Source organism: Cygnus olor, chromosome 8, assembly GCF_009769625.2.
Source record: "Cygnus olor isolate bCygOlo1 chromosome 8, bCygOlo1.pri.v2, whole genome shotgun sequence".
Taxonomy (NCBI): Eukaryota; Metazoa; Chordata; class Aves; order Anseriformes; family Anatidae; genus Cygnus; species Cygnus olor.
Window position 1 is genome coordinate 18,393,404 of NC_049176.1, and position 27,062 is coordinate 18,420,465.

General features: G+C 36.9%; 2 long non-coding RNA genes across 2 annotated transcripts in view; one reads left to right on the forward strand and one right to left on the reverse strand.

The window, feature by feature from the left end:
* The window catches only part of LOC121074110, a 110,604-nt gene that overhangs the window by 81,092 nt on the left and 2,450 nt on the right, over positions 1–27,062 (forward strand). Inside the window, exon 5 of the long non-coding RNA XR_005822133.1 lies at positions 25,413–25,516. This is a non-coding gene — a long non-coding RNA (uncharacterized LOC121074110). The remainder of the gene's footprint in view (positions 1–25,412; positions 25,517–27,062) is intronic.
* LOC121074112 overlaps positions 1–27,062 on the reverse strand; it is a 56,504-nt gene that overhangs the window by 17,554 nt on the left and 11,888 nt on the right. The gene's annotated exons all lie outside the window — the stretch shown is intronic.

Consider the following 27,062-nt stretch of genomic DNA (forward strand, 5'->3'; position numbering starts at 1 on the left):
TTAAAAAATATCTCACTCACTTCGTGGAGAGCAAAACAGCTGCTGCCTAAAAATAAGTAAAGAAGGAATGTACTTGAAACATTTCAAGTGAGGGGCTTTAATGATCACCTGTATTTAATATGTGTGGAATACGCAATATGCCATACTGTGAGACAGCTCTCTTTATATCGGCTTATAGCCACCCAATGTTCCCCACATGCTATTTTTGTTCTTAGCTTGATAGGGTACTTTAAAAAGTTTTTATATATTTATATATATGTATTTGTTTAGGTATTTAATATATGTTTATTATTTATTAACTTTAATTTTTTTTCACAGAATTATGAAAGATTTGTCTTTCCCCTATGTGGCACTGTGCGTGTGTGTATTTCACTTATGTAACCATAATCCATGTTTACTTTTATTTTATTTATTTAAATGTTATTTATTTAAATTTTATTTTATTGTTTTACAGTAGCTGCTGTCCCTGTAAGGAGCACTAACTGTGGAGTTTTACTTGTAGGTGGCATGAATTGATGCCACTCTGTCTGTAGAAGGATGAAGAATAATTTGTCCCAGCTTCTGGGCATTTTGAGGCTGTTGTTTTATGTTTTTGTGTATATTTTTGTGTGCTTTGTGCTTCCAAGTGAAAATTTAAATTAAAAGAGAAACCTGGAGCAATTTAATGTTCCCAATATTTTTATATATATATATATATATTTATTTATTTTCAGTAAACGAAAAGGTCTGGCCATGCCTCTGCTGGGCTGGCTATTGCTGTTTTGATCCATTGTTTGGCATCCTGCCTCATGTGATACTCTAGGCATGTGCCATATTAACAGTTGCATAAAATATGTCCTGCAATTTTGCCTGTAGTAGAGAGGTTCCAAACAGCTGTAAGGATTACCCTGTGGCCCAGGAATATGCGAATCAGATTCTTTTGATATGAAATTGGAGACCCAAAATTATGCTTGTGGCTTTTCCATAATCAATTGTATTTGTGATATGCAGAATGTTTTAAAATCAGCAATCATATTGTGACATCAAAATGTGAATCTTGTTGTAAGCCACTGAATAATATTGTATAACAAAATCTGTGATGCATATGGGCGTGAAATATTTCATGAGAAATCGATCATTTTAGAAGTCCATGGAAACAGGTCCACCTACCTCACAGAGCTTATCTATACTTTAAATGTCCATCAGTAGTGATAGGAATTTGCACATTAGCCTGTTGGTGTATATAAGTCCCCAGTTTAGGACACCACAGGAATACCTTCAAAACTAAGCATTACTTAATGGGTGCAAATGTACTAGAATATGATACAGAGGAAGCTGAACACTATTGTCTATTTCTGTAAGAGTCTGAGTGCTCTATACTGTCTAAATGGCATTGCAACTGTTTGATTTCCACCAAATCACTCAAAATTAGTGTAACTAGAGTAAGGAAATGGAAACATCCTCTGAAAGTGCATTGTGTGCACCTTTATTATTTAAAAAAAAAAAGTTTGCAACTTTTCTTTTTGAATGCCTGTATTTAAATTGTTCTGCGTCAACAGAATTGCTGCTCATTCTCTGTCTTTGAAAGGTATTCAGATAATTTTAGTTGTATTTATTGTTTGAATGATCTGCTTCAATGGTGCTTGCTGCTTGCTTTGTAATTCATTGCTGCAGGTGGCTCTGACTTTAAATTGCATCAGTCTTTATTTGAAGATAATCTTTTTGAGCAATCTGAAACAACATTCAGCCATTCCAACTATGCCCCTCATATTTAAAACAACAGATTCCTGAGCTGCTTTGTCTGTTCTTCGGTGTAAGCCTCTTCATATGTGCTCCTTTATATTATACCTCTTATAGTTGCTTTGGTGTCCTGTGTATCAACTACATGTAGCTTGTCCACACAGTTCTAGCTATGGTTTTAAGTTTATAATGCATTTATGTTAAGAAAGCCAGAACCTCAGCTGGTGTGAGTTAGTATAGCTCTCCTGAAATCAATAGTGCTCTGCCAGTTTCCACCATTTGATGATCTGGCCATAATAATGTAATATTACTAAAGAGATAACACAGTGAAAAGGAAGCATTATACTGATTCAGCTGGGGCAGCGATAAGATTGGAGTACTGCTGAGCACATATTGTCTAATATTCACCTAATGGTTGATATCTATTTCATGGGACCCAATTTTTAAATCTCTGCTAAGCAAAATTAATGAAGTTAGCTTTTCAGTGTAGTAGGGGGATTTTTTATTTTTTTTATTTTTTTAAAACTCCAAATCTTTACCAAAACACATGGTCTTCTGTTGGAATAAGATTAACACACAAAAGCAAGTTTTGCCCATTTGTCTGCTTAGGATCTGGTACCAAGGTTCTGGGTTTTATTAGCGTGATTGGAATTGAAAAGGTAATTTCATGAATGCTCTTTGAAAAATCCCAAAATGTCTTTCTAGCAAATTTTTGTGTGTTTGTGAACAGCCATTTTCATGGTGTGATTCAGTATAAAATGCAGCTGGTTTACATTGTGAAGAAAACATATGCAATGTTTCCTGACTGGTCTGTAAAATAACACATACCTTTCGTTCCATTTCTAAATGCAAATAAGCTCTCTCACTCACAGTGTAAATTGAGATTGCTTTGAAGAAAATGTTATTAGGAATAAAATGTGTATGAAAACAGAATAACAAGTTTCACTTCTGAATGTGCAAAGATTCATAATATGTTGGTCTAACTGTACTACGTCCATATTTTTCTCCTGTTCAATAGAGAAGATTAACTAAAGTGGTCCTTTTTTCAGGTAACTTCTCATAGCACTGTGATATCAAGTGCAGATAGTATTATTGTCTCTTCTTTGGTATGATTTTATATCATTTTTAATCTTTTCCATTTCTACATCCAAATTAAAAAAGTCATAAAGTAAATTATTAATTAAAGTCATTTTTTTCTTGCTCAGTTCACTTCTCATTTAATGTCAGTCAAAAAGATGATTTAATTTTCTTGCTTTTATCTTCTAGCACATGCTAATACTGAAGCCAGTGCTTTTATTTTAAGATCTAATGTCTTAACATGACTACAATATATGCACAGTGCTATGCATAAGCACTTAGGCAAATTGCTGCCAGCAGGAGCACACATAATGTCCAGGCTTGCATGTGGGGTACTGGATAAAAGTCTTAGGAATACCATCTGTGATTGCTTAGATATATCTTATTTTCAGAATTTATTCCATAAGTCTTTTCCTGAAGTTATAGTAAAAAGTGAAGTGTTGAGTCTCTGTTTACTGGATGCCACTGCTCTGTGGAGTTTTATTTATTTTTTTTATTCTTTTTTTTTTTTCCTTTTTAAATTGAGCAGAAAATAAAATACGTAAAATTAAACTTTTGAAAATAATATGAATTTTCAGATCTCTTTTCCTCAGAGTTGGAAATGGCACTATCTCCTGGCCAAGTATACTTGGTGTTGCTTGAAAAAACATTTCACAACTTGATCATTTTTGTTTGAAATTATTTTTTTTCCTTTTTGTAATTAATTTCAAAATTAAAGATATGCATTTTTTTGATTACAATGTTGTCTTTTATATTAGAGATTTACTTTATATTCACTTCTTTCAAAAGAGCATACATGGCTGGATGAGCATCTGGCAGTGTACTCAGTTTAGGTGTGGCATGCAGTCTAACAACTCAAGTTCACCCATACTTCCCCTTACTCTGTGGAGAAATAAACTGGACAATGCTTCTCCTGTCTCAGCTAAATTCATGTTTCTAATTCTGCCTTGCTCAGCTCACATGGAGGGAGAACAGCCACTCATTCACCTTTCTTACTGCTTTACTTCCATGTAAAAAAGAGCTAGTAGCTTAACTTTTTTGTTCTTTATCCTTGATAGTTATTTCTATATATAGCATATGTTTCCCCATAGTTGCACTAATAATAATGAAGCTTGGGTGGACATATGGATGAAATCACAGTGGAATAGGCAAGAAAACTCAACTGAATGTTTTATTGGCCCTTGACACTCACTTTTACTTCATCTGCACAGAGTGTGCTTATGCATATGACTGTGAAATTTCACCTTCTACTGGCTGCTTTGAACATAGTTGTCTGGTTGCTGGACTTTAAACTGTCAGAAGTTTTCAGATGCATTTTTCCTGCGTCTCAGAAAAAGTTAGTAAAACATAAATTGGTTATCTACACAATCAAAGAACAGAAATGTATGAAGGCATTTGTAGTATAAATACTACCTGTTAACATGTTCTATTGTGATAAAAAGAGGATGATTTTATTTTCTTGCACCCTAGGTAGTAAAATGGTAACTACAAAAGAGTCTTCACACTTTCTAATACTTCACAACAATTGTGTATAACAACTGATGTGATAGCATATCAAACCAAGATGGGGTGATCCCCCATCCCTTGGTTTGATATACTTTCAGCTTCTTTAAAGGCTCTTGAGATCAGGACCCCTACAGAGTCTTTGAAGTTTGTGTTTTTCTTTCACTAGAAAGTGAAGCCTTGGCTTTTAATGGCAGCTCAGCAAATATCTCATCAATATTTAAAGTGTCAAGTGTACCTCTGTTAAAGGTACCAATCACAGATCAAAGATACTAGCACTGAGGTGCAGCATTTCCTTCAAAGGTCTTTGCAGTTTAGCTTTTCCTTTTGTTGGAAAAGAACTTCTCTTTTTAACATTCATTGCTCGCACGAGTCTTAAACACGTTGTTTGACAACAGTGGGGAATTAAATGTTTTGTTACCAGAGCCAGAGAGGATGATACAGTAGTTTTTGAAGAGTCCATCATGGTTGTTTAAGAAAGGAGAATGCTTGGACAAGCCTTTTGCACACTCTTTCCACCTTTCCTGAGTTGACCAAAATCTATTACAGTTAAAGGTAGCAATGACATACTTTTCAATGTGGTCAAGAAGAATCCAAGATGAATGAAAATTTAGTGACATGAACAAATAAGCTGTGAATGGTTCTTTTGGGGACTTTTCTCTTTCAGTGAGGAGTTAGGACGTTTCTTCTCCTATTTTTCTATCCTCTGCTTCCTTCCTTCCGCTCATTATTTAAGGCTTATGAATATGGCAGTGAAATCTAATCCCTTTATTACTCTTCCAGCTCTTACTGTGTTTTTATTTTTTAACATCTGTTAAAACAATTACAACAGTAATTACAGTAATAAGGATTCTGAATATTTTGTACTTGTGGTTTATCTATTCCTATGTTGTAATTTTGGTTGGCACATACCCATAGGCACCATGTAATGTCAAGGTGTCAGTTTGAATGATGAATGACTGAAGTGATGGCTCTTTAGAAAAAAGAGGGAAGTTTGGATTAGGAATGCTTCATAATTATGTGAAGGGAAAAAAAAAACAGCAACTAGAAGGTTAGAATGAAGAAGCTTATCAGATGAATCTTGTAAAACATACAATATTTTGATTCCATCAGTTGCTACCTCTTCAGAGTGCCCTGGGAGTAATAGCAAGGTCTAAAATGTGTGTCACTAGAGTCTTTTTACTCTGAAGGCTGAATTTCACTGAATAATATTTGTCTCCCTGTAAAACAAACAAAAATTTGCTTTCCTCCACCAATTTGTAAACTTCCCAGCTCAGTGCCTCAGAAACTAATGTTTCTGGGATAGATGTCAGTTTATACTTTTCAAAGTTGGTTGCAGAGCAGAGTCTAATGCTGGTATTGTGTAGTGGAAGCTTAATACAGTGGAAAAGGTCACCCTACTGTCCTACCATGCGAAAGGCTCTTCATTCATCACTGTTCAAATGTGACACATGTGACACATGCATGTATTGCATTTCAGATTTTTTACATTTGGATATTCGTTTTCTATTCATGTGGATTACAGATAGCAAGAGGTATTACCAGGTGACCAATTTGCTTTGAAAAAATCTGTGAGCATTAAGGTAGTAATGTGTTTTTAAATTCTTGTTCTTCTTGCAAATGGGGCCTGGATCTGCAACAATCCTTATTCACATCTGTCTGTCTTTCTGTTATACTGTTGTGGCTTGCATCAGTTTGTGTTCTGGGTGACTGAATATAAACTACCAACTCTTGTTTGTCTTTACAGACATTTCACCCAGGACCCCTGTCTCAATGAGGAACAAGTAGAGATGGCAGGATTTTGCTCTTGCCTGGCAGTACCATACACAACATTGCAACCATTTGAAAATAAACTTTCAGACGGATAGTGGCTAACATTTAGTTCTTCTGCCCCTTTCCCTTGTGCCAGAGTTGTTCACTGGCTATGTTTAATCAACATGGCAAGGCTGTAAATAAAACTGGCAGTGGAAATGCTGGCCCAATGCTGTTAGCAGCACACCATTTATATCCTATCAAAACCATCGAATTGGCTGTATGCCCAGGAATAGTAAGGAGTATTCCTGCTCATGGCTGCACCTTGCATTTGGAGGAAGATTATACGTAAACTGACAGCCCAGTGTAAAAGTTCCCTAAAATCATTTTCATTTGGAATAGACTCTACTTCTAAAAGCAAAGTGTCCAGCTGTGATCTGACTACTTCTAGTGATGGAGAATCCAACATCACTGGTGGAAGGTTGCTACCCCATTTTTATTTATTTATTTTTACCTGGCAGTTGAGATCTGCACTTTATTTTGAATTATTTGTCTTTCCTTCAGCTTCCAGCTTTGGAATGCATTATACCTCTGTCTGCTAGACAGAAATAGGCAAAGATATCTTATAATTACTTGTTCCTAGATTTATTGCTTGGTAGGAATACAGATACAATGAGGATTCTCCATTTGCAATTGTGTTTTGAGATCTATCAATTAATAAATCTTGAACCTTCCATTAAACTCTTCTCAATTTTTATTAAGTGACAAACAAGCAGCTCTACCATTACTTGTACCTATCACTGAGGTCATATCCAGTCATCCATTTAGGTCATGCTGCTGAACTTTTAAAGATATAAAGATACCGTATTAGTTTTTATATATTTTTTTTCTAGGTAGTTCCCTGAATTTCATGAGCCATTAACAACAGAAGAAGCTTTTCTCTATTTCTTAGATTTGAGTTTTCTACCTGTGCTGTTCTGGGGAAAAAAAAAAAAAAAAAAAAGAAAAAAAAAAGAAGTCTTAGAGTGGTAACTACTCTGTATTATTTCCTTAAATAACTTTTAGATCGTAGTGTATTTTCTTGATGGTATCAACTTATGTTGGAATTCTCCCAAATTCAGAATGGAACTAGTGGGCCTTTTTGTGTTGCCTGGATTTTAATGACCATCCTTCTGTATTAATCTATTACTGTACTAATACTACTGTTGGAATGCATTTTGTTGCTAATGTACTTTGAAAAATCCTTATTGTCCTTAATTGTGCTGGCCATTGATTTCTCATTGATGTTAGCCTCAAGCATTCTAGCAGTCTCCTGGCTCCTAATTTATATTAATTGCTATCAGTGTTCCCTTTTTTGCTTTCATTATTTATTTTTATACTTGCTTTTACTTCTGCTGTAGGTCTTTTTCCTCTAAGGATGGTTAATTTTTCCTTGATTGTGGATTTTGTGGCATTTCTTTACAATATTCTTAACTCTTAGCAGTTATCATAGATCTTGTTTCATAGATTTGAAAGTGGTTTCAATTGCAATATGTTACACTGTATTTTGAATTTCAGCCTCAAGATAATTTTAACTTAGAGCAATCAACTCTTTGTCAATATTAAACTATGTATTGTTCTATAAGAAGAAAAAATTTAGAATCAGTCAGTATATTGTTTCCATAAAGGTCTATAGATGTGTTGTTCAGTATTTTAAAAAGGCCGAAGTTTAAATTGGACATAGATGAATAGTTGTCTTCAGAAAAGCATTATTCTTGTCACCTTTTTATACTCAAATATTTAAATGATTCTGTTGGGAAAACACTGAACCAAATTTACATTTTAAGCCCTCTTGATAGAAGCAAGCTTAAATTCTTTGAATAATTCGGCTGTCACAAAGAGAGACTAACAAATGTTTTAGGAAAGGTCAAACAATGGTGTCTAAATATGCAAGATATTTTCTTACTTTAAACATGAAATTTGGAGAGAATTTTTTTTCCTTTTTTCTTTTTTTCTGAAACAGTAGAAAAAGCAGGGTTCTCATTCTCTGGTAAGGCACCTCAGACCCTTGAGAATTCAGAGCGATCTCTTAACTCTGATGGATGGTTGGATAAATCCAGCAGTGCCACACACTTTACAGCTGTGCAGCTGCAGTATGTGGCACTACAATAAAAGATAATACAAGAAAAAAGATCATGAAATTCACTGTAAGCAGCATAACTGTATTGCAGCCTTGAGGAGACACCTGTGTATGTCTCAGGGATATATGAATTCATGCTGAGCTCTGTGGTAACCGCAGCTAAACTAGTTTTGATGTGTGTGTAATTAACAAAAACAAGTAATTTTGTATTGCTACTCAACTGCAGTAAAAGCAACACATGCTATGAAATGGTAAAGATGCACTCAAGTTTTTAATCTTTTAGCTATAAAAATTGACATGTTCTAGTCCGTGACTATGGTGGAAGCAGAGCTAGCATTTGCTTGCCTTTGAACTTTTGAGTGATCTTCCTATGGTCAAAGATGCTACATAAAGCACATCTATCATAACTGAACAAACATTAAATGCATCACTTAGTATAAAGAAACATCTGTATGTACAGCTTTCAGAAAAAGGGTAGTTTTTAATCAAGAGCCAGTAATAATTCTGCCAGAAGTACTTTGCACATACTTATATACTTTTCTTCCTATTAAAGGTGGACTTGACTAAAACTAACTTCTACACTAGGAAGCTTGCAGAAGACAATGACAAAGACAGGTCTAGATTCAGCTGTTTCTCACAATAACTGTCACCAGCACTGAATTTGAATAAGATGCAATTTTTTAAGATAATCTAATATAGGGTCAGATTAGATGTAAGCATGACTGGGTCTATGACTCCTTTGCAGGGTCTCTGTCAAACTGATTGCCACTGTTAGGTTATTGAAAAAGAGTTGAGGATCTAGAATGGAAACTTTAATGTAAAGGATAAGTGTTGCGAGCAGAAAGTTCTGTTTTTTTTTAAAAAAAAAGTCAAATTTCAATATAATGTGGCTGATTCATAGGGCCCAAGAGCATGTCCATATTACCCTTGGCAATGTAAAAATCCCAGGTGATTTTAAAAGTGAGATAAGCAAGGAATGATATCCTTATACTGGGGCAGTATTTTAGGCAAGGTGTTGAAATGACAAGCAATATGCAATAAAAACCCTGATTAATGTCCATGGACTATTTCATTTTCCTTTAGACCTTCCTTATTTTTGTGTATTAAAACTTTCTGAATATAATTAATTTTTATTTTAAAAACATTTATTTCTAAACATGAGGTATTCTGAACTGAAAAGTAAAACAAATTTTCATTCTGAAAATGTTGAAATAGGACAGCTTATCTGAAACATGTTTAAAGTAGCAAACTTCTTAAAGCTAACTGTATATGGTTTTGGTTTTGATTTACTGATATTCTTTGACGTAAAAAAAAACCCTTCACATTTCATTAGAAAATTCCTAGCCAACTCTCAGTTGTAAATTTTGTTGAATAACAGAGATCTATATTACCAAATGCTTATTTGCCAGCAATTTATTCACCAAAATCAATTTCCTGCATACCATTTTTATGCATTTACCTTAGAGGGCTTTCATAGGGTAAGTCAGGAAGTGCTACTGTAGTACTTACTTTGAGCTGTTTTTTCTAAGAAATAAAGCATTAGCTTCTGGTTCCTTTTGTTCTTTTCCCTACCTATCAAATATCCATAAGCAGAACATTTTATTAACACCAAGGTCACTGACTACTTTAGCTAATAAAAGGACAAAATAGAACTATTGAGAAATCTTTGCACTGATGGCTTCTTAGTATCTATTAATTTGTAGAAAGACATGTTTTTCTCAGAAGATTGAAAAACTGTTTCTGCATCTACCACTGTGCTTCAATATTTATTAAAAAAGAATTTTTGTTCACAATGAAGTGCTACAGATTTCGTTCTTTAATTAATAGGAAGTAAAGAACATTCAAATTGGAGAACTGTTATTAAGGAAGATGCATTTGAGTGAGGGAAGTCTTTTCCTCTCCTTGAAAGCTATTCATTATTTTATTTCTATGTTATTTTTATACTGGAGTAAAGTTGCATTACCTTAATAACCAATAACTCAGCAGGACGTACAAATAGGTAGAGGTCACCTGAAGTTGAACTCCAGCTGAAGTGGCAGAAGACCACTGAAGGCCTGTGGACTGTAATTAGAATACCATAAAACTAGAAGGTAAATGGTGGTAGACCATATTAGCAGTAAAATGCTAACTTGCAAGTGGTAAGTCTGAATTCTTTCATTTCTATGGGAGTGTTACTCATTCAGGAGCAAATGAAATGTTATGCTAAAGAATAAATTTACATTTAGAATCCCTAAAGATAAGGAGTGGTGAAGGTTAGTATGGTGATGGAAAAACAAGTGCATACAAATCTGCAGAGCTTTTAAGATACCTTTCTTTCCTGCTCCTCTCCCACCTTTTTTGTTTTGTTTGTTTCCATTCATCCTTTCCCTAGTCTGCCTTTAGAGAAAAATATCACAGAATTTATACACAAGAAACTAATATAAAAAATCTTTCATGCAAAGAAACACTGCATCTGTTCTTACATTGTTTCTATTCATGGCTGGCTAGTTTTACATTTTCTGATCAGTGACTGGCACTGCGACCAGTAAACCAGTTACTTAGATCAGCAGTGGACTGTCTGGAGGTCCTGCATTATTGATTTTCTGCTTGTACATTCTAGTTGCTCTGTCAATCAGTGGGCTGAAATGCAAGATGACAGTCAATAAGCAAAAGGACTGAGCTCCCACAGATAGAACAAAATAGTTCAGAAGTTTCAGATGCATGCAGAAAACACCAAAATACTTAGGAAGAAGCAAATCTGATAACCATTCTAAAAGAACAACACAAAGTATGTTCTTCTTAACGCATCTTTTGTTAACATTCATTGAGTCTGTTGGCTACAAAACCAGTGTGAAAATCTGGCAAGTCCTATACGGAAAGCATATGGGATTGAGTAAAAAAAATCAAAAAGTATTTAGAAAAAAATTATCCTGTCAGGCCACATTGTCAAAAACAGGCTCTGTACAAAGCAGTTACGTGGCTGATTTTTTCCCTAGCATCTTCACCACTTGCATTTGTTCAAGTGAATCATTACCCAGATTAGGCTACTGCAAGGTATTTCTTCTGTTGTCTCATCTCCTTCCACGAGTAACAAGATATTCTGGTAAGGATATCTGCTTTCTATAGATTGCATTAATATATACCAAAATTAATTCCTAGTATTACAAAATGAAAAAAAAAAGTGACCATTATTAAAGAAGTTACTGAAAACTCGTGATCTAAAATTGAATCTCTCATTACATCGACAGCAGTTGAACTATGAAATTATCTGTTCATCTTGCTCCACAGCACAATTTAGTACCCAAGTTAATTTTAAACGAGCCAAACTGCATACCAGAAGCAGTCTGTCTGTGACAGCACTGAGTTTAGCATAGTCTAATCAATTTTTCTAAGAAATGGAATACATTAGCCTGTATGGAACTTACACTGTCATGTTTAGACTACTTTTGATGCCCAAGCTAATTCCCACAGATATCTGATAGCAGGTCAGGTGTCCTTCTATTACACTGAAGTGTATTGTGTGCGTTGCCCTGTTGGTTAATCTCATTCCTGCAGGGTTAGAATATAGATGAGGATTACTCATAGAAAATTGAGATGAAATAGTAGTAATGTTAGGAGTTGGTAGCTTCTACTCTTTTCTCTGAGTCAGTAACTAATCCTGTCCTTGGTTAAAAGATGTTTGCGGAGGGTATGGAGTTTCCCTTTGATATTTGCTAATGAGAATCCCCACTTGAGGTGCTTAGGGGCATTCTTCAACAAACTCCCAATTCATTTTAAAAAATTTGTGAAAAACAGCGGGGAATCTTTGCTAGGCGAGACTTGAGCTGACTAGGCGAGAGGAGCTGCCCTAAGGATAGAAATGACAGTTGCTATCACATAACTTCATGACCATTAGTAATGTTTATACTTTGCATGATAAATGCAGGGGCAATCAAATAACTTTTTTTAGAATATAGGCTGTTCACTCCAGCAACTAAGAAAATTTTCCCCCAGTATAAACACTGCTGCTTTGGGATCTCTTTGTCCTTTCATGCAGTTCCCTCTTTCTCAGAGTAGTGTGGGTCTTAGATATGCTGGATAATGGAAGAATCCAGAGAGTACCAGTGCTGGAAAATAGATCCTGAGAGGCTTTGTATGAACCAAGTTTCCTTTTGGCATGCCTGTCACTGATTTGGCCTGATACCCACAGAGCCATTCAGAAACTTCTTCAGAAAGGTTTATTAACTGGACCTCAGCCAAACTGGAGCTAACTCAGTGCATTTGGGCTGGTAAAAAATACACCAGAGTTCTGAACAGCTCTACTTCTGTCAAATCGGGTTGGGGCTATTTCACTGCAGCTCAGTTCTGGTTCTGGTTCCCAGTTCTGGTTCTTACTCACACCACTGCTGACTCAGTTCAATCTGTGTAGACACTAATTTCTGAACAAATTGGTGACAGAAAGACAGCTGCTGAGCTCTATATAAGAAACAATGTTTGCAGTCTGACATAGGCATATATTTAGTGTTTGTGTTATGCTAAGCAGAGATTTAAAGATTTTTGTAGACAGATTTCCCAAATCTGTGACACGAGAATCTCTTAATTAGCAGGGATTTTCAGCAATGGATTGTAACTCCTCTATCAAACAGTGATGCTTTAAAAGAGAGAAACAGAATTCTAGTATCAACCTCACATCACCTTTTATTTGCAGCTATTTTTTCACTACTTATTTAAAATTTGTAGAGAGAATTAAACTGTATCCAGAGTTTCTGAAGTTTAGGAGACTTAGTGTTTCAGTTCACTGCTGAAGAGATATTGTAAATTACAGGTTTATAATCTCAATTTAGATCATCATTATTATTTTTTAATTCAGTCCTCTTCTAGTGACAGTAGAGATTTCCATTATATTGTTGAAGCGGAATTCAGTATAGAAATTGGAGCAAAGTTTACCAAGACCATGATAAATATATTCTTTGGATTAGAATAATTTTCATGTTAAAATCATAGAAATCAAGTCTCAGTTGGTTCATTGCCTTCACTTTGAGTCTCCACATGAGTAAGATGAGCACATTTGGAACTGGAGAATAACAGCTAAATTCGGTGTGCAATAAATCTTGTTTTTCAGCAACTTCTCTGTGGTCACAGAAGGTGCAACGTGGTTTGTAGACTTACATAGTTACATACACCATTGATTCTAGATTTCTTACAGTAAAGCTTAGCATCTGTTTTGTGATTTGATGGATGGGTTTGATCTGTTAATTTAATTGCTTCCTGGTAAGACACTAATGACCTTTTTTGTTCCAATAAACACTGTTTTGCTTAGTTGTAAATTAAATTTAACTAAACACTTGGAGCTTTATTACTTGTTTCTGTTGATGGCTAGTCAGGCAATGTGTTAACTCCATATGCAAAGACTTCTGGAATTATCATAACTTTGGTTGTATTAGGGGAAAAATCCTTATAATATCCTAAATAAATAATATAAAATATGGATAGATTTCACTTTCTTGTAATTAATAGGTACAAAACTGGGTTCTAGTTACTGAATAAAGCAATATATATTCTGTGATTTATTAATTTCCTTAAAAATAGGTGATGTAAACAATTTTTATAAACTTAAAGAAGAGTTTATGGAAGAGCTAATCCAAAAACTTTCACGTTATCTTTGTCTGACTAAATCCCAAGTAGCAAATGGAGTGAAGCTTTTTTACTTCATTGACTTCATTTTACGGTAAAATAAGAAAAAAATGATGTGAGGCAAAAAGAAGAGGGCATGTCCAAATGAATAAAGAAACCAACAAAACAGATTTTAAACAGCTGACCTTTTGAATACCCTTTGTTGTGATTTGTGGCGTGATTGTGTATTGTGGGCAGAGACTCTAGGGCTGTCATGGAAGAGAGATTCTTAAAACATTTTGCATAGTGACCTAAGAAGCGTAGAACGAAAGCCAATTCTGCACTGTCAGCTCATAATACTACCGTTTTGCTCAAAGCTGCTATGAAATCATTAAGGATCCCTTGGGAATGAAGGCACACAGATTTTACTGTTTATAATATGTTTTGTTCCATCTCATATTAATAATCCACCCAGATGTCCAGTGTAGGGTGCTGTTTGATGGTAAGTTCAAGCAGATCCAAGTCTGGGCTGCATGTGCTGACCGTATTGCCAGCTGTCTGTTTCTGCCTCTTCTCTAGTGCCATTCTGTTTGTTGTCATGCCGTGACTTGGTCTGGTAAATGATCTGACTAAAAACTATCCCAGCAAACAAGAGATACTCAGTTACACTAACTCATTGCATAGCCTGCTAGGCACAGATGTAGGATTGTCTGTTTGGCAGTGGTCCACAGTTAGATCAATTTAAATTGATCATCAAACCACACCCTTAGAGTCTGAAAGGCCAAAAGTAATGTGAGCTACTCAGGGAGAGGGTCTGCCATTTGAGATTTCAAGTTGATAATAGGTCTCTTGAAAGAGTGCATTAACAGAGTTTGCTGCCCTTGAGGTACAAGTGCTGACTGCAGTTTTGCTCAAAGAAGATTAATCAGAGGTTCAGAAAGCATTAGCAGCAGCTAAGAAACGTAGTTCATCCAAGAACAATTTAGAAGCTTTGTCTTTGGCCTACCAGGTTCTTGCAGAGTGAAACAGGATCCCTACCAATGTGTCTGGCAGTATAAAAGCCTGCTCTGTTTACAGAGAAAAATGGAGTGAACTGCAAGACTATAAAAGGTACTGTGTTAGCAGGCAAAGGGATAGCAGACAGAGGTTTCCTTAGCGATGATGGGTAAAAAGAGATCTTGAGGAATAACTTTAGCATTCACCTGCCATGGCTGCTTTTCATAGTAAATCTTGTGTGAAATGACCCAGCTTTGCAATTTTCATTAGTCTCAAGGGGAGGAGACATTTTCAGTAGATTAACTGCCATTGCAATATTTCTCTGTCAGAACTGGTGGTATTGTAGCTTGCTTACTTTAAAATTTTCTTCTTACTTATTATAACCTTTTGTGCCATTTTGTTATTGCTCTTGAATCTTTGACTTTTCATATACCTTCTTGCTTCCCCAGAATTACAGCTCTTTTCATTGAAGAAAAAATGGTTGGCATTTCTTCTACTTGCAAAATGAGTCATGTTTCTGTTGTTTTTTATTTGATGTGAAATATATACTAACATTCCCAATGTCTGTCTGTGATAACTTCTAAAATACTCATGGAGGATTATGAAAATTGCCAGTCTCAGTTTAGCTGAATTTTCCTATCTTATTCTTCAGGAGTATTAAACATACAAACTAAACAATGTATTTCAGTCATAACTCAAAAAATGCCTTTTTACTCTGGGCTGTTTATTTTGAACTTCATAAGAGAAGTTTTCCAGTGGACTGAAAGGTGAGTGGCCTGGTTTTCTCTGGGACTTACAGGTCCACACTTTGAGTGACTTCTCCAACACAGATAATTAGGAATCTCAGGAAGATGCTCACAGAGCAAATTTCTGAATCAGCGTTCTGCAGAAAAAGAGGTTAATGCAGAGCTGTTGCAAAAGGCATGATGTGAGCTGTTGCCTGAGATGGAGATACTGAGAATCAGGAGTTGGCTGGCTGGTTGGTAAATGCAGACAATGCTAATGTCACTTCAGGGAGAAAATAAGAGCTAGGTACAAATCTGTACAAGCTGAAAGTGAGAAAACATTCAGCTGCTTTCAGCAGCAAGAAGAATACATGCATGTTGCAGACATTTTGACTATGTTACAATCTAGAGGAAAAATATTTTTTAAAGTGAAAAAGGGAGGGCTAAAAGAATAACATGGTGAAATGTTTCAGCTATAATGATCTGTTTCAAGATTTCTTCCAGCTTGCAGTGATGAGCAGGAGGAGTGAAGGCTAGAAGCACAGTAGAGATCTACTGATACTCTTGTAGTTTATTATTACACTGCTGGTAAAGTTTAAGGAGCAAGTTACTTGGTGACACTATGAATCCATTTTAATTAAAAAGAAATTTTTATCTTCTGTTTTTTTTTGCCTTTTTTTTTTTTTTTTCAGGTTTACTGTCCCTTTGGTTATTGTTACCTTCACTGCCATTCAATTATAGTTGACACAATGCATAGTTTTTAAAAATATTCTGTCTGTAATGAGTCTGTATATTTTTATGTTGAAGACAGATGTGAAACATTTCTGCAGTGTTTTTTCTTCTACCTTACCACTAATTCTGAGATTTCTCTGTTTTTAATTTATTCATTCATTCATCTGTAGTTCCTCTTCCAGAGATAGATTCCATTTATGCTTACCTTCTAATCTGTCTTGCCTCAGTCTTGGTCAGCCTTCTTCCGCCAGAGCCCTTGCTTTATTTTGAATTATTCCCTGTCATAAAGTAGGCACAGTCTGCTCCCCTGCATTCTTAAAATAAATAATAAAAAAACCTCTTCTATCTTCTTAATTATCACTGTTGCTTCTCTTTTATGATACACTTCCAAACTCACTGGGCATGATGTTCACAGCTATTGCCTCAAACTCCTCTCTGGTAATCGAACCTGTATCCATTCCGGCTCACCTTCAGGCTGTGGTGTCTAGCCCTTTTGCCTGACTGAAATTGCTTCTGCTAAGATCTGAAATGTCTTTTCCTAGTGGAACTTCAGGGCTTTTGCTCTCATCTTGGTCTTATAGCTACTTATGACATTTAGAGTTGTCCATTTTAAAATCTTGTGTTGGGTTTGCTTTCAGATGCTCTCCTTTCCAGGCACTCCAGTGTAACTGTAGGTGAGTGGTTTCTTTTCCCCAAGTCCATAGGATTTTCGTCAGTTATATTTACAGCACTTCGACAATTGATGTTTTAGACTAAGTCAAGAATGGGAACAGTCTTAGGATCTGCCATGATGTGCAACATGGAGTTACTAAATTCCGCCCTGGTACACCTCTCTTTCCTTTTCTTCCAGACCTTGTGAATCTGATCTGGCATTTGGACATCAGTGACTCTTAGATTTAATACTCTTCTCCTGATCCCTGCCTTGTCATGCTCTGTCAGCTCTGTTTTTCAGCTTGTTCTGCTGATACCCCTCTCTCTGGTTGTGTGTGGTGCTGGTTTTCTGAAACATTGTGTGTGATGGTCAAAGTATGAGTTAGGTTGTTGGCATGGGAGAAGTAGAAGGGGAACCTGTTTAGGGCACATGAGGACTCCAGTAATGTAAAAGTGAATAATTATCACAAAAAGTGAGTGGTGGGTCTGACATGCCACTAGTTTTGGCGCCTCATTATTTCATAGAATCATAGAATATCTCTAGTTGGGAGGGATCCATAAGGATCATTGAGTCCAACTCCTGTCACTACACACGTCTAACCCAAAAATTCAGACCATATGACTAAGAGCACAGTCCAAATGCTTCTTAAACTCCGACAGGCTTGGTACCATGACTACGTCCCTGGGGAGCCTGTTCCAGTGCATGATAATCCTCTCAGTGAAGAACCTCTTCCTGATATCCAGCCTGAACCTCCCCTGTTGCAGCTTGACACCATTGCCGCGGGTCCTATCACTGGTCACTAAAGAGAATAGATCGACGCCTGCCCCTCCACTCCCCCTCATGAGGAAGCTGTAGGCCACGATGAGGTCTCACCTCAGCCTCCTCTTTTCCAGGCTGAACAGGCCAAGTGACCTCAGCCGCTCCTCATACATCTTCCTCTCTAGGCACTTCACCATCTTTGTAACCCTTTTCTGGACACTCTCCAGTAGTTTCACATCCTTTTTGGATTGTGGTGCCCAGAACTGCACATGGTACTCAGGTGAGGCCACGCCAGTGCAGAGTGGAGTGGGACAATCACTTCCCTCGACCGACTAGCGATGCCGTGCTTGATGCTTGATTCCAAACAGGTTTTGTTTTGCCTCTGTTCTGGTGTTTGGAGAGAGACATCTGTGCAGTCGGACGTGGACCACATGGCAGCTGAGGTAAATCCCATTCATCTGCCCACAGAGAAATTCATCCAACTAGGCAGAGCTCCCTGAGGCTTCTAGTGCTGCTCCAAGGACAGTTCCCTCAGCTTTCCTTAACTTTTTCTTTTCTGGTCAAGGAAAACCCCAAATAAATGCTACTTGTTCTCTCAGGTTTGTGTGGAAGCAGGGATTCATAACTGCTAATTCCTACTGACTCCTGCTCAGGCCAAATGCTGCTGCGGGCCCAACTGCGCTGGTGAAGTCAGGGCACAAAACGTCTGTCTCCGCACCGGCAGGATCTGTCCTGTGCTGTGCTGTTACTGGATGCCATGAGGGCTGGGGAGCCAGGAGCTGTGGGGGCCGCCCCGGGGTGGCGAGACAGGGTCTAGCAGCCAGGGCCTGTCCCACCATCCCAGCCATGGAGCAGGGCAGGCTGGGGCAGTCAGGAATCTCTCAGGTAGGTTCATGGGTCAGGGTCAGTGGGGTCTGTGGTCAGGCAGTGGCACTGCTGAGGTGTTGTGGGGGCAGCGATGTAAGGCCCGGGGCTGGGCCAAAATGGGGCCAGGATCCATGGGCAGGACAGGGGGTGGTCGGGGCTCTTAAGGCTTATAAATGCCTCTGGGGCCTGGGTGCTAAGGGTGGGTGAATGGAGAAGCACAGCGATGGGCGGTGTGTTTGGACTCTCCTCGGTCCCTGCTGAACACTGGACTGTTGTGGTGGCACTGCTCAGGTGGGCTTCAGGCAGAGCAGCACCCGAATAGAGCAAGTGGATTAATTTGTTCCCCTTTGCTTATTCTTAAGCAGATGGGAGACATGCTGGCCAATAAAATTAATGAATGAGATGAGAAGTTGGCACATATGGATGCACAGAGAGGAATGGTTTGGGGAATTTTTTCAAGTCTTTGGAAAAAAGTAATCATTTCTTTGTTTAGAAAATGGGACTCTGTACCCCTCAATACCACCTCTAATACTTCAGCCTTAATTATATGATGTAGCAAGTAGAACTTTCTTTCCTGCTATGAATTATATGTATTTCTCTTTTAAGCCCACATATTTACTTAACGTTTGAGGAATGGGAAAGAGAAATGTCTTTGATCACATATTGCACAAATGACAAAAAGATTACAAGAAAAAACTCCAGCTTAAAACTTCTTAATCAACATTCATTTCTGAATATTTTAATTTGTCAGCATTTCCTATGAATATATTTAGCAATTTTGTAAATAAAGGGAATATAAGATGAAGCTTTTCCTAAACACTGGGCTACAAGGTTATTTTTTTTTTCTTGTGTTTCACTTTCCTCTGTGTTATAGAGGATTAAAACCCATATCAGCCCTCCTTTTTTTCTCAAATGGAAGAGCGATGGTTGTAGAACTCAAAGTCACTGATACTTTGACTTCTGAGATGCTGTATTTTGTTATTTATGAAATATTTATTAAAGTAGATGTGATTTCTTTGATTCCTTTATAAAAAGCTCTTTACTCATTTTGCTTTTGTGGTGGAGGAAAACTTCTTTTCTCCTCACTTTCAATACCTTTACTTCTAATATGCGTGTTATGTTACCTGGAAGAAAAATTAGTTCTTTGCCAAACCAAATTGATCTAGTACAGAACTGCATTAAATAAATATTTAAAGCAAGAGTAGTGGAAATTTATAGCTACTGAAAAGTTTCCATTGGAAAAGTCTGGTTTTCTTAGGGTACCATGGAATAATACATGTCTTTCTGATCATTGGGCCTTTTGAAGAGGTCATGGAGCATATTCACTGTGGCCAGGTGAATGCCAGTATGTTTTTCAGATGAGTTCATTCTATTCTTAATAGTCTCAGAAGAGGGTCTTTAAATGGGTAGGAATGTAGGCACATGCCCCACAAGTTATTCTATAGATGTGGGATGGATCATGGTAAAAAAGGGTAAAAGTGAACATTTAGCTACCTATATTTTTCATGTCCTACTTTTGTCTTGAGTTCCAGCAAATGGGTTCCTGAAGCATACAAAATACTTTTTAATCTTAATACTAGCCCTGTTGACATCAGTGTAGTTACCTATGTGAATTTCTCTTACAGGATAAGGGGAAGGGTTTCAAGAACAGAGCTGATTGTATAGTATAAGGAAAAATCCTGGCATTGTCCTTCTGGATTGCAGTATATTGAATATCACTCTCTTAAAAATCATCCTCAAGTTAATTGGTCAGTTATGGAATCCAGTGTACTGTAGTGGCCCTGTGTTTAAAAATTCTGTGATTTTAAAGGAAAGCTTGACTGAGTTTTTGTGCCTTCTAGCATCTGCAGTACTAAGTAATGACCAGTGACAACAGCAGGGCTATGAGCGTCTTAAAATGGTCAAGAAAACTGAAAATCTAAGTTCCAGAATGATAGATTTTGGTTGTTGTTGTTGTTAAATGCAAATAATCACAGACAGGGGTCTGGATTACAGGGTTATGGAGGAATAATCTTAACTATGTTTAAAGGCATTGTTGATCAGTTGTCAAATGAAATCCTCATTTCTTGGTATGGATCTTATTACACTATGGTTATTCCATTGACATGGTACTGATTCCTCAAGAAGAACAAAAGAACTACAGAAACCACCAAAAATCTGTTTTTGTTTGTCTTCTTAGCCAAACCTTCTGACTCTCCAAGAAGACAGCTGAACTGATTTTTCTCTAATTAAAACATAAATCCCTTTTGGAATGAGCTTGTTTGCTACATTTTTTTTGCCAAGAAGACATTTTTGTAATGGAGTTTTAATTGTAAACTTCTGAAAACAGGGCTGTAGTATAAGAGTGCTATCAGTACTCTCGCAACAGAGTAGCCAGTATAGTACTGTGATAGAAGCTGCATATTCAGTCTGCTCTCCCCACTCCCTGTTTCCTCCCAAGCCTGGCAGGCTGAAACAGAAATGGCCCTTCATTGCATTTTGCTGTAGGGCTCACTATATTAAGAAAACTGTCTCGTACAAAGCCTTGAGACATTGCAGACCTACTAGACTGTAGCATGGAATATTGTTTGAAAAAAAATGGGTTTACTGTGTCTGGATACTAAGCTAATCAATCCAGTATGGCTGTTTCATATGGTTAAGCCCATTACAGCTTTGTTTGACCTCTTTCATCTTTGTTGAGGATATAGGGTATCATTAATGTTACCAGCTGCATTGTTTTCTCCTAATATCAACAACAGAGGGAAAAAAATGGTTCTCTTGTTTTCCACTTATATAGCCCTAGTATTGCCAAACAAATGTGAAACAGGCTTTTACAATAATAGTATTTTCCCAAATGCCCTGTTAATTTTCAGTAAACCAAAATAAAATGAGTTGTTGTTTGTTAAGACAGTGTGACCCATATGGATTCCAGATGATAAAAGTTTCAATAAAATGCTGCAATTAGATGCAAGTAACTTGAGTTTTCTTTTAGTTCACGTGTTTATATGTTGCTCAGGACAAGAATGGTCATTTAAGTTGTGTCAGTGATTAGATTTTACTTAGAATGATGATAGTTCTTTTCACTTGTATGACACTTTTCACTTGAAACTTTCCAAGGAGTCTTGAGCTGTCTGGGAGTAACTTTAATGAGGGAACGTTGTAGGCACATTGATCTAAGTGTATGTTGAAACCTACATCTTCTGGCTTCACAGAAGGATTTAGAGGCTTTACAGGCTATGACTTCTGGGAAAGATGCATGTGTAAGACGGCTCATAAAGGCCATTTTGTGTTGGCTATACCACCACATGTTGATGAGTTGGATCTCAATAACTGGATTTTTTGATAACCTTAGTATAATAAATCGGCATGACTTTCTGCTAATTAACATCAAAATAATACTTTCCTCTTACTGTATTTGCTATGACAAATTTGTCTTTTTGTGAATAACTCTCATTTTCAAAAATGTTGAAAGTGATTCAGATGCTTTGTGTAGAGAAATAGGACATCTCAGAGTCACAATCAAATCCTACATGTGTTTTCATACAACAGTGTACTATAATCATAATGTGATTTGTGTTCTGTCTTCATATTAATCATCTGAAAAAGCTGTGGATTCTTAATAGTGTGGAAAAAGTTGTCTTATGCACAAAACAGGAGCTGAAGAAATATCTTCTTCCCTGAAAATATTAAGTTATTAAAGTTTTTATAATATCTATAAGATTTTTTCAATTTGCACATATAACCGGAAGGTTATTCCTCAGTATTTATACATCCGCATGGTATTTGCAAGTAAATGATTGACCTACAGGGCCATGAAAAAATATACATTTGAACTGAACTACATAGTTTCTGTAATGCAAATCTTATAGAATGTACATCATCTCATGGCCTCTTAGTCTAAGTGATGAATAACAATGCTTTTCTGGATAGTACATATCTGAAGATGTTTTTCAAAGGAAAAAAATCTTTCTGTTTTTCTGATAACAGCTTGGGCAAATTTTACACCAGATCTTGTTACATACCATACAAACTTGCGAATGCCACCTACTGCTGTTGAAGAAAGTACTTGCATGCCAGAAGTATCGCAGAACCATATCTGCGCTAACTGTTGAGCTCTGTAAAAACCTTTTCCAACATTTTTGTTATATCTTTTCTTTCTCCTTTCTGCTTTTCTTTTAGTACAGCAAAGATTTGAGTAATTTTGATATTGATAAGTCAGTTGTAAATTGCCACACTGCACTCATTCTTAGCTGTTTTCAATTTCCATGTCAGCAAGGCCAGTAATATCATCAAGTTCTTTGCAGTCTTATCTGCATAGTCAAAGAAGAATTGTATGGTCAATATCTAGCTTCCTGGGTATTATTTCATGCTATCTAATATTCATAAATTGTAATTTTCACATTCAGTGACTTCCAGAAATTAACTACATTATCCTCAGAACATTTCTTTAGCAGTGCTTTCCTGTAGTCCTTTAAAACATCTGAGGGAGATATTTGATGAAACATAACTAAATTTAATGAAGACAACTATCTAAAACATCAAGAGCCAAAAGCCTGACAGAAGTTCATTCATGGATAAAGGTGAACATTGTAATGAGGAAAATCATGTTTTACTGAATTCTCTACTTCGAAAAAGGATCTGGCATGATTAGCATTTGATATCTAAGAGGAGGTTAATCAACCCGTTAGCTATGTTGATTTATTGTAATGCTGACCCAACCCACTGTGGTTAATAAAGCTGCCAGTTAAAAATATGTAGGTATTTCTTACGTTTCTACCATCCTACCACTGTTTGTCTTAGCAATGACACAACTTGTGCTGTGATCTTTATGTTGCTTACTCTATATGTGGCATTTTAGACTAATACTGTACAAGAACAGTAGGCTTTTACATGCATACAAAAAGCAGTAATGAAATTAGCCACGTAAACTTAAGCAAGATATGGTTTGCACATGTCGACAGTGTGACAAGATTGTCTGAAATGTTTTGATTGCATCAGAGACAGTTTCGTGCTGCATTTCCAAGTTAGGAATTTTACAGCAAGATCTGGAATGCTTAAGCTGGTTTGTCTTGGCACCAGTGTGTTTACCATTTGTTAAGGTAATTCTCACTTTCGCTGTTAGCATTAAAAATGACAATAAATTAATTTTTGCTCAAAGATGCTAGACCAGTTAAGGTTCACAGGTACCAATACGCTGTGCTAGAATTTACTTGCATGTTTATGCTTCCTCACTGGCTTGCAAAGATCCCAATTTTTCACAACACACATTAATTCTCTGCTTTTGTTCCCAAATCTGTTTGTTCATTCATTTCTGATGCTGAGTTTGGCAAGTTACTGTTTAGAGTGTCGTAGAGTTTGAGGAAAATTGTTTCCAAAGTGTGATCTTTATGCAGTTTTAGCTTATTTCATGATTTTCTGTCTAAATGTTGGGATATTTTGTGACAACCGGGTGTTTTGGTCAGTCAAGAATAGTGTAGAAAGGTCGTATGTCGACTTTGAGTTGGCAAAGGTGATGTGACTGTTATTTTCTTCAGAGAAAATGTGTTTTCTGAGTACTTGCTTATGTATCATGGGTTTCTTTGCTCCCTTCATGTTTAAAAAGATCAATAAATTAGGCTATGATTTTCTGTATACTAGGTAGGCATTATATCCTTTTGTTGTGGTTTAACCCCAGTAGGCAGCTAAGCACCACACAGTTGCTCACTTCTCCCACTCCCAGCTAGGTGGGTTGGAAGAGAATTGGAAGGGCAAAAGTTAGGAAACTCATGGGTTGAGATAAGGATGTTTTAATAAAAAAGAAAAACAAGCAAACAAACAAACCATAACCAAAGGAAAAAACAAAACAAGTGATGCAAAACACAATTACTCATCAGTGACTGATGCCTAGCCAGTCCCTGAGTGATGGCAGGCCCCTGGCCATCTCCCCCTGGTTTTATTGCTGAGCATATGCCGCATGGTACGGGACATCCCTTTGGTCCGCTTGGGTCAGCTGTCCTGCCTCCCAGCTCCTTGTGCACCCGCAGCCTCTTTGCTGGCATGGCAGTACCAGAAGCAGACAAGTCCTTTATCTGTGTAAGAACTCCTTAGCAACAATTAAAATCTTGGTGGGTTATCAGCACTATTTTTGTTCCAAAACCAAAATCATAAACGCACAGAATCATTAATGTTCGAAGAAAGCTTCGAGATTGTGAAGACCAATCATTAACCTGACCTCATCACTAAACCATTTCCCTTAGTGCCTTGTCCATGCATCTCTGAAATACCTCTAGGAATAGGGACTCCACCTCTTCCCTGGGCAGCCCATTCCAATGCTCAACCAACCTTTCCGTGAAGAAATTCTTCCTAATGTCCAATCTTGAGGCTGTTTCCTTGTGCCCTATCACTTGTCACCTGAGAAAAGTGACCAACACCCTCCTTGCTGCAACCTTTCAGGTAGTGGTAGAGTGCAATGATGTCTCCCCTTATCCTCTTCTTCACCGGACTAAACAACCCCAATTCCCTCAGTTGCTCCTCATAAATCTAGATTTCTAGTCCCTTTACATAGTACCATGAGCTACTATGAATAAAATTAACTCTATACCAACTAAACCAGCATACTTTTTTTTTTTTTTTTTTTTTGTTAGATGACGCTGTTGACGTTAAAGTAGCCATAAGGGATTTTGATGGAGGGTACTGGACACCAGCTATGAATTTATGATACAGATGAGTGGAGCCTTCATTTTTTTGTCCCAATGTTAATAGTATTATCATATGTCTTTGGTACACAAGAGGTTATATGGTGCAAGCACCTAGGTATTTTTCTTGCCAGAGTCATGAGTAGAATGGAGTTTTGATGCATAAATTTGTTTATAAGATTTAGAGGAAACACAGGCAGCTGAAGGTGATACCTTGAATGAAGGTAGGGTATATGGTTTTGATAATGCATTGAGGTTAGAAGTCACTATTGCCTTTGTTCTTGTAGGTACTTCAGGCTGTTCGTCATGTGGGATGGCACTGTGCAGAGTGGTGTCCATGGAGACAGGGACAGTGTTGTTCGAAGGTGGATTATGTTGTTTAGTTTGTAAAGTGAGTACATCTTTCTTCATATTGTACTTCTAGAGTGCACTGCTTGGAGGAAATTCTTTGTGGTGGAACATATGAACTTTTATAGCCTCTTTCATTGGGAGTCCACAAGCAGGTTTAAAGAAAATTAATCTTTCTTCTTTAAACTCACCTGCATTTTTGTTATGCAGGAGATAGCTTTGCTATTCCCTTTAAAAAATGGATCATTTTTACTTCCTTACAAATGTAACATCACAGTAAGCTGTAGTTTACTCATTGACTTGAGACTGCACTGCCAAAAGGTGATCCCTCATTTCCTGAGCTAGGTGCTGCTACTGCTCCCCCACATTTGCTGTACTGATTGTGTTATTGCTGAGTGGACTAGATCACAACCCATGGATCCATCAGAGAAATAATTGTGCCAAAAATAAGGAAAAACTTTTTCAGCAAATTTCACTGATGTCATGGCTATATGCAGTGGGGCTTATAAAAGAAAAGCGGCAGGGAAAGGTAGGGATGGTGACTGACCCATTGAGAGCCCATACACAGATTGACTTACTCTTGTGAAACAGCAGAGTTAGTGTGTGCTATTTCTATCCATTGAACAATATAGGAATTTTTGTGTTAACATACATTAAGCATAAATCTAAATGGTGCAGATTTCTGTACTGCATTGTTTACTCTTTATTTAAATGAGACACGAGAGTTATAGCATGACAGTGGCCCTAGGGGAGATTGACATCACCCATTTTTTCTTTTAATTCTACCCTAATTACCCCAGAAAGGAATTTCACAATTACGTTATTTTTACAGGTTTATTAGTTGCATGTTGTCTTTCAAATGTTACATGTAAATAAGCAAATTATCTGCTTGTAACAGAAACTCAGGGCATATAGAGAAATGTTGCTATTTTTCTCCTAAGTGCTGAAAGAACTTTGCTGAAGAAAAATTCTGTTTCAGTCAAGCAAAACTTCTTTTTCTGCTTATTTATAAAAGCGGAACTTAGAGAAGGAAGTGATTATTATGTACTCAGAAGCAAATGTGAAATAAATACACTGTCAGAATGAGCAATGTATAACAGATACTGAAAGAAGGGCCTTGCAGACCCCCAAATTAAACAATTTTATTAATATGACTGTGCACAGAACCAGAAAAACAATAGGTGGTTGTGTTCCTCACCTGGTAATTGAGTCAAAATGAGAGCTCACAGCTTCCTAGTACTTTATCTCCAATCTTTCTAATTCCATATGACTTTACTAAGTTAAAACTAGCAAAAACAGGCTAGTATATACAAAATTGTTTGGACATTCTGCCAGTGGTGGAATAACTGACAAAATCACAAGTCAAATCTGTATCTCAGTACTGTAACTGCTAGTGAAATACATGATGGCAAAAAGACAAACAAACTGGGAAATATGTATGACAACAAGGCAATCTTCTGAAGTCATCTATATCATTTGCTGATGTAGTCCTCTAAAACAAAATGTGCAGGAATTCAACCAAGTGATGCATTTTCTAGTTAGGAACAAGGTGAGGGAATGGAGAACTCTGGTCTGAAAACTGGGGCTTC